Source organism: Bombus affinis, unplaced genomic scaffold (assembly GCF_024516045.1).
Source record: "Bombus affinis isolate iyBomAffi1 unplaced genomic scaffold, iyBomAffi1.2 ctg00000946.1, whole genome shotgun sequence".
In the NCBI taxonomy this organism is placed as follows: domain Eukaryota; kingdom Metazoa; phylum Arthropoda; class Insecta; order Hymenoptera; family Apidae; genus Bombus; species Bombus affinis.
Genome location: NW_026109458.1, coordinates 21,261 through 27,500, shown reverse-complemented (window position 1 = coordinate 27,500; position 6,240 = coordinate 21,261).

Genomic DNA, 6,240 nt, shown 5'->3' with positions numbered 1-6,240 from the left:
TTGGCCACCCTCGCGAGGCTGTTGAAGAGTTTTTGACACTTACCCGTTATTGCCTCCACGTGCTTGTTGACTTTTAGCCCTCCTTCGAGGTGCACTCCAAGGTATTTGATTGCCTGCTCCATCCTTATATTCCTGCCGCTAATCTTAATAATCGGTGGCCTCTCCGCGTCCAGCTTGCCTTTGACGAGCAGCATCTCCGTTTTCTGTGCCGATAACGTTAGCTTCTTCCTGGTGCACCAGGTAGAGACTCGGGTAACTACCTCCTGTCCTTTTTCCTGGAGCTCGTTCCTCGTGTTACCGGCAATTAGAATCACGATGTCGTCCGCGTACGCAATGGGTTCGCACTCAGTCGCGTTTTCCGCTAGCTCAGCCAGCAGGTCATCAAATACGAGATTCCAGAAACTTGGTCCCAGTACCGATCCCTGCGGGCATCCTTTCGTGACGGGCTTGCTCACTGCTTCGTTTTTCCCAGCAATCTGTACGGTTCTTTCGGAGAAGTAGCTCCTTGTCAACCGGTACAGGTTGTCGGGGCATTCTCTTCTTTTGAGCTCGTGCAGCACGTTCGGCCACCAGACGTTGTCGAAGGCTCCTGATATATCGAGTGCTATTGCGAGGACATACCTCTTCTCGCTCATTTGCTCGATTTTCTCGCGGAGCTTGATGATCGCGTCCACCGTCGATCTTCCGGGGCGAAAGCCATATTGTCTGTCGGAGGAGAGCGCGTGGTCGTGGAAGATAGGTGCCATCCTGGTGGCCATTAGCCTTTCTAGCAGCTTGCCTATCATGGAGAGCAGACAGATTGGCCTGTAGGATTTCGGATTGCTTCTGTCCCGATCCGGTCCCTTGGGGATGGTGATAACATTTGCGACCTTCCACCGTTTGGGGAATATTCCCCAGGCGAGGCAGCCGTTCATGAGCCTTAGGAGCTCCTGGTGTATTCTTCCCCAGGCCCGTTGGATTATTTCGACCTCAATCAGGTCGGGGCCTGGGCACTTCCCCTTCCTCAGCCGTTTCACGGCGTCACTGAGTTCCTCGAAGCTGAATTCAGGGGTGTCTTCTACGTTGGGGGGGTTTGTCGAGTTCCGCCTTATTTCCTTCTGCTCCTCCGTTTCGGTGTCTTCCTCGTCGTCGGGTAGAAGTGCGGACAACATCGCTGCCGCGGTCGTTCGCCAGTTGGAGGTATATCCGAGCGGCGTCTTCAGCGTCGATGTTGTTTCCTCTCCTCTGAGTTTCCTTGCGACTGTTTTGTAAGCGATGCCCCAAGGTTCCCTGTTACCCTCTTTGGTGACGAAGTCCTGCCAGCTCTGGATTTTTGCTCTTGCCAGCATCCTCTTATACTCCTTTCGTGTTGACCTGTACCGCAGCTTCTCCTGCTCCCTCGTAGCGGGGTCCCTGGCCCCCTGATACCTTCTTCTCGCCTGGTAGGTGTTTCTCTTTGCTCTGGTGAGCTCGGGCGTCCACCAGGGTACTGACCTGTAGTACCATTTCTTCTTTGGGATGGCGGTGTCGCAGGCACCTATCAGGGTTGCCTGGAGTTGCCCGGCCATTCTTTCGACGTCCTCTGCCTGCTGGAGGGTTGTTTCTTTGAGTGCCTCCATTTTCTCTGTGAGGGCACTCTGAAATACCTCCCAGTTGGCTTTTCGCGTGTTATAGCGTCTTTCCTGAAGCTGCGGTGTGGTGCTTCTCGTCCCGAAGTCGAGGAGCGTCTCCAGTATCCGGTGGTCACTGGAGGTGCCATCTTCGCGTATCCTCCAGCCCTTTACAAGGAGTATTGCCTCTGGGCTCGCCATCGTCACGTCTATGTTTGATCGCCCTCGAGTTGTTTCAAACGTGTGGGGTTGTCCTGGTTGATTCAGGACATGGAGACCGTACTGCGCTATGACTGCCTCTAGGGCCTCGCCTCTGTCGTCGGTGCTCCTGCTGCACCACAGCGGTGATTTTGCGTTCGCATCCAGGCCGATGATGATCCTCTTGCCTCTGAGACACCGTAGTACCTTCTCCAACTGTTGCACGCCGACCTCGATGTTTCCTGTCGGCGGAAAGTACAGGCTTGCCGCGTACACCTCTGTTTCCCCGTCGCTTATCTGCACGCAGGAACAGTGTGTTGTGCAGAGTTCGGCGACCTCGAGGGGCGTTAGGGTCTCTGATTTTATCCCTACGGCCGCCATTGGCGGGTTGTGCTTCGACCCTCTGCAGGCGATCGCGACTCCTGTGCCGAATCCGGGTATTTTCCCATCGACGCTGTATGGTTCTTGCATTAATATTATGTCATCCCCATCGGCGTCCATTTGCGTCCGGATCTCATAAGGAGTTGTTTTGGATCGCTGCATGTTGTGCTGCAGGATCCTTATTTCCCTTTTCCTCCCAAGTCCTCTTCTGTCCCTGCGTTGCTCTTTATACATATTGCGTCCTTGCTATTATTGCTTCCAAGGCTTTCGTATACATTGGGCATTTCGCGTTGGAAGCTGCGTGGTCGCCCTTCCTCCCTGCTCTCTTGCAGTTTACGCAGGTGGCGTGCCCATCCTTATCTTTGCACTCTTTAGTGCTGTGCCCACTTTCTGCACAGTGCGCGCAGATTTCGTAGTTAACGCGGCAATATTTTGCCACGTGTCCGTATCCTTGACACTTGTAGCAGCGACTAATTGCTATGTAATCTTTAACTTTGCAGGCATTCCATGAGAGGAAGATCTTACCTTTCAATAGTTTCTCCCTTACCTGGGGGGGCACTTCGATGACCCAGTTCGTCTCCTCTTGATCCTTTCTGCCGGTCCTGAAGCAGAACTTGATGGCTGCAACGTCGTCCTCATTTAGTCTTTCTTGGTTCTGCTTCCTCATGCAGGCCAGGATCTCCTTCTCTGGAATGTCCCTCGGGACGTCGTAGATGATCATCCTGGGGGGTCTCCGCTGCGGCGTGCTAGCTTTTAGTCCAGCCTCCTTTAGTTTCGAGTTCTCGGTGAACTCTTTTAGGCTCTCCGGCTTCGTCGTCTCAACGGCTAGGCCGTTTCCCTTTATTTTCCGGACGGCCGTAACTTGGATTCCTCTCTTGCGGGGATTCACTAGGGTGAACACCGCGTCAAGTGCTTCTTCGCTCGTTTGAATCTCGCCACCTTCTCTTTCCGGTCGAATTATGACCACATTTTTGGGCGGCTTGACCGCCGTCTGCTCGACCTTGTTGCTCGTTATCTTTACTTTTTCGGCATATGTCGGCTCCCTCTGTTCCTGCTGCGTCGTTCTCAAGACGGCTGTTTCTAGCCGCCTGGTTGCTTTGTTGACGGCGTTCATTATCGCCGTTTCCTTATTCTTCTCATCTCCGGCACTCTGCTCTAGCCTGCCTGTCAGGTAGCTATTATGGAGCAGTAGCTCGTCAACAATGCCCCTCATTTCTTTGAAGTGCCGTAGGATTACTGCGGCGTGTTCCTTGTTTATTTTCCTGGCCGAGTCTAAGCAGAACGCCGTGACCTTCCTCTCTATGTCACTGGCCTGTGCCTTTATATCGGGCACTTGCCGCTTATCCTCCCCGGCCAATCTCTCCTCATCTCTGGGGGGGTTGTTTCTCCCCAGGCTTGCTCTCATCGTCTTCTCTGGTATCCTCGGGCTTGGAGTGGCCTCGTTCTTTTCCATCTGTTTCCTCAGGGGTTGGAGGACCACTCTGGCCTCTGCGCCTGGCGACGAGTGCCCTAGCGTCGGCATCACCGGCTCCTTGCCGCTTCTTGCGGCTTCCGCTGCGGCTGTTCGCTTCCCGGTGGCTATGTCCAGCGGCGTATTGAATCCCCCTCGCGGACTTTCAGTTGGCGCTTTGTTCCCGCGAGCACTCCCGCGCTGAGTCCGGCGGCGTGCTCTTCACAGTTCAAAACCCCTGGGTTTGAATTTGAATTTGAATTTGCCGCCTAGCAGCGTGCTCTTGGTTCCCAAGATGCCCGGGCGGCGGCGCTTCGGTCGCTCGACCCAAGATGGCTGCCGCGCGTCCGCTAACCTATCCTCCCGCACGTGGCACTTTGTTTTGCTTCTCTCGCGCTTATTGCGGCAATTTCCACTAAACTTTCGGTGTGCACTATGTTTTTAGCACTCGCACTATCTATTATTTTAGTTTTCGTGCCCGAGATCTTCGATTTTCGCGTTTTTGTCCGCCACGTGGCCTAACCTCACTTCGCGCACGCGGCACTTTCTTTTGTTTTTCCGCGCTTATTGCGGCAATTTTCACTAAGCTTTCGGTGTGCACTATGTTTTTTAGCACTCGCACTACCTATTATTTTAGTTTCGTGCCCGAGATCTTCGATTTACGCGTTTTTGTCCGCCACGTGGCCTAACCTCGCTTCGCACACGCGGCACTTTCTTTGCTTTTTCCGCGCTTATTGCGGAAATCTCCACTAATATTTTTGCATGCACTTTATTTTAAGCACTAACTCTGCCTGTTGAATTATTTTTCGCTCCCGAGATCTTTGATTTTTCGGTTTTTCCTATCCGTCGCGTCAGCTAACCTCACTTTTCGCACGTGGCGATTTACATTAGCTTTTTTCGCTCTGAATTCGGCGATCTCCACGATTCTTTTTAACTACACGTTTTCCTCGGCACTCCCACTTTGCTTTAAATTAATTTTTACGCCCGAACTTTTTAATTTGCCCGGTTTTTTCGTTTATAGACTGCGGAGCGACGTGCACGCGTCCGTCCCACTTGCCGCCATCTTGGAAACCAGTAGTAGATAGGGACATACATACATATATGCAATTTTTGGTAACGGGTACTTTCCCAGACTTTTTGTCCATACAGTAACCCGGGTCCCCTGGACCAATTGGGGTTGGGTAAACGCCCAACCATCGCGCAAGGCACACAGTGCCCTGCTTCCTGGATTAGCTAGGCCTGCAGGGGCTGTCGCTCGTCTCAGGTCGAACGGGGCCCTTTCTAAGCCCTACCGTCTACCGGGACGGTACCGGAGCAGTTGGGACGCTGCTCACACGCCGTAGACCATTCGGTGTAGGACGAACACCTTAACTCGGCCCTCTTGCCAGCATCTTGGCCATCAACCACTGCCACCACGAGTCCATACCCATTTTTGGCCGAGCAGAGGGGTCGCTACTCCCTCCGGGCTATAACTCGACCCGCCCGTGGTACCAGCCTAAGTCGCTGGTGGGACTATCGTGTGGATGTACGGCCACGTCACTACCGGCCCGGCGTCCTGCTAACCGAGCTCGGCAGACCCAGATGGGACTCACGTAAGCGGGGCTTACAGGGCGCCTACAAACCCTGAACTTTCCCCGACGGTCCCACCCTTGGCATCAGGATCGTGGGTGCGCTACTACCCAAGGCCCCTTGGAGAGAGTGAGGCTGCCTCTCTCCGCCGGCAACCTTCCTTGCGGTGTACATAGGGACTCACGTAACGGGACGCTTGTCCCGACGGTCCCCCTGGCTGCGGGAACGTGGGTTTGCCAGCCCCCATAGGCTCGCAAAGCGAGCCCTCCCTGCGGGAAGTAGATAGGGACATATACATATATGCAATTTTTGGTAACGGGTACTTTCCCAGACTTTTTGTCCATACAGTAACCCGGGTCCCCTGGACCAATTGGGGTTGGGTAAACGCCCAACCATCGCGCAAGGCACACAGTGCCCTGCTTCCTGGATTAGCTAGGCCTGCAGGGGCTGTCGCTCGTCTCAGGTCGAACGGGGCCCTTTCTAAGCCCTACCGTCTACCGGGACGGTACCGGAGCAGTTGGGACGCTGCTCACACGCCGTAGACCATTCGGTGTAGGACGAACACCTTAACTCGGCCCTCTTGCCAGCATCTTGGCCATCAACCACTGCCACCACGAGTCCATACCCATTTTTGGCCGAGCAGAGGGGTCGCTACTCCCTCCGGGCTATAACTCGACCCGCCCGTGGTACCAGCCTAAGTCGCTGGTGGGACTATCGTGTGGATGTACGGCCACGTCACTACCGGCCCGGCGTCCTGCTAACCGAGCTCGGCAGACCCAGATGGGACTCACGTAAGCGGGGCTTACAGGGCGCCTACAAACCCTGAACTTTCCCCGACGGTCCCACCCTTGGCATCAGGATCGTGGGTGCGCTACTACCCAAGGCCCCTTGGAGAGAGTGAGGCTGCCTCTCTCCGCCGGCAACCTTCCTTGCGGTGTACATAGGGACTCACGTAACGGGACGCTTGTCCCGACGGTCCCCCTGGCTGCGGGAACGTGGGTTTGCCAGCCCCCATAGGCTCGCAAAGCGAGCCCTCCCTGCGGGAAGTAGATA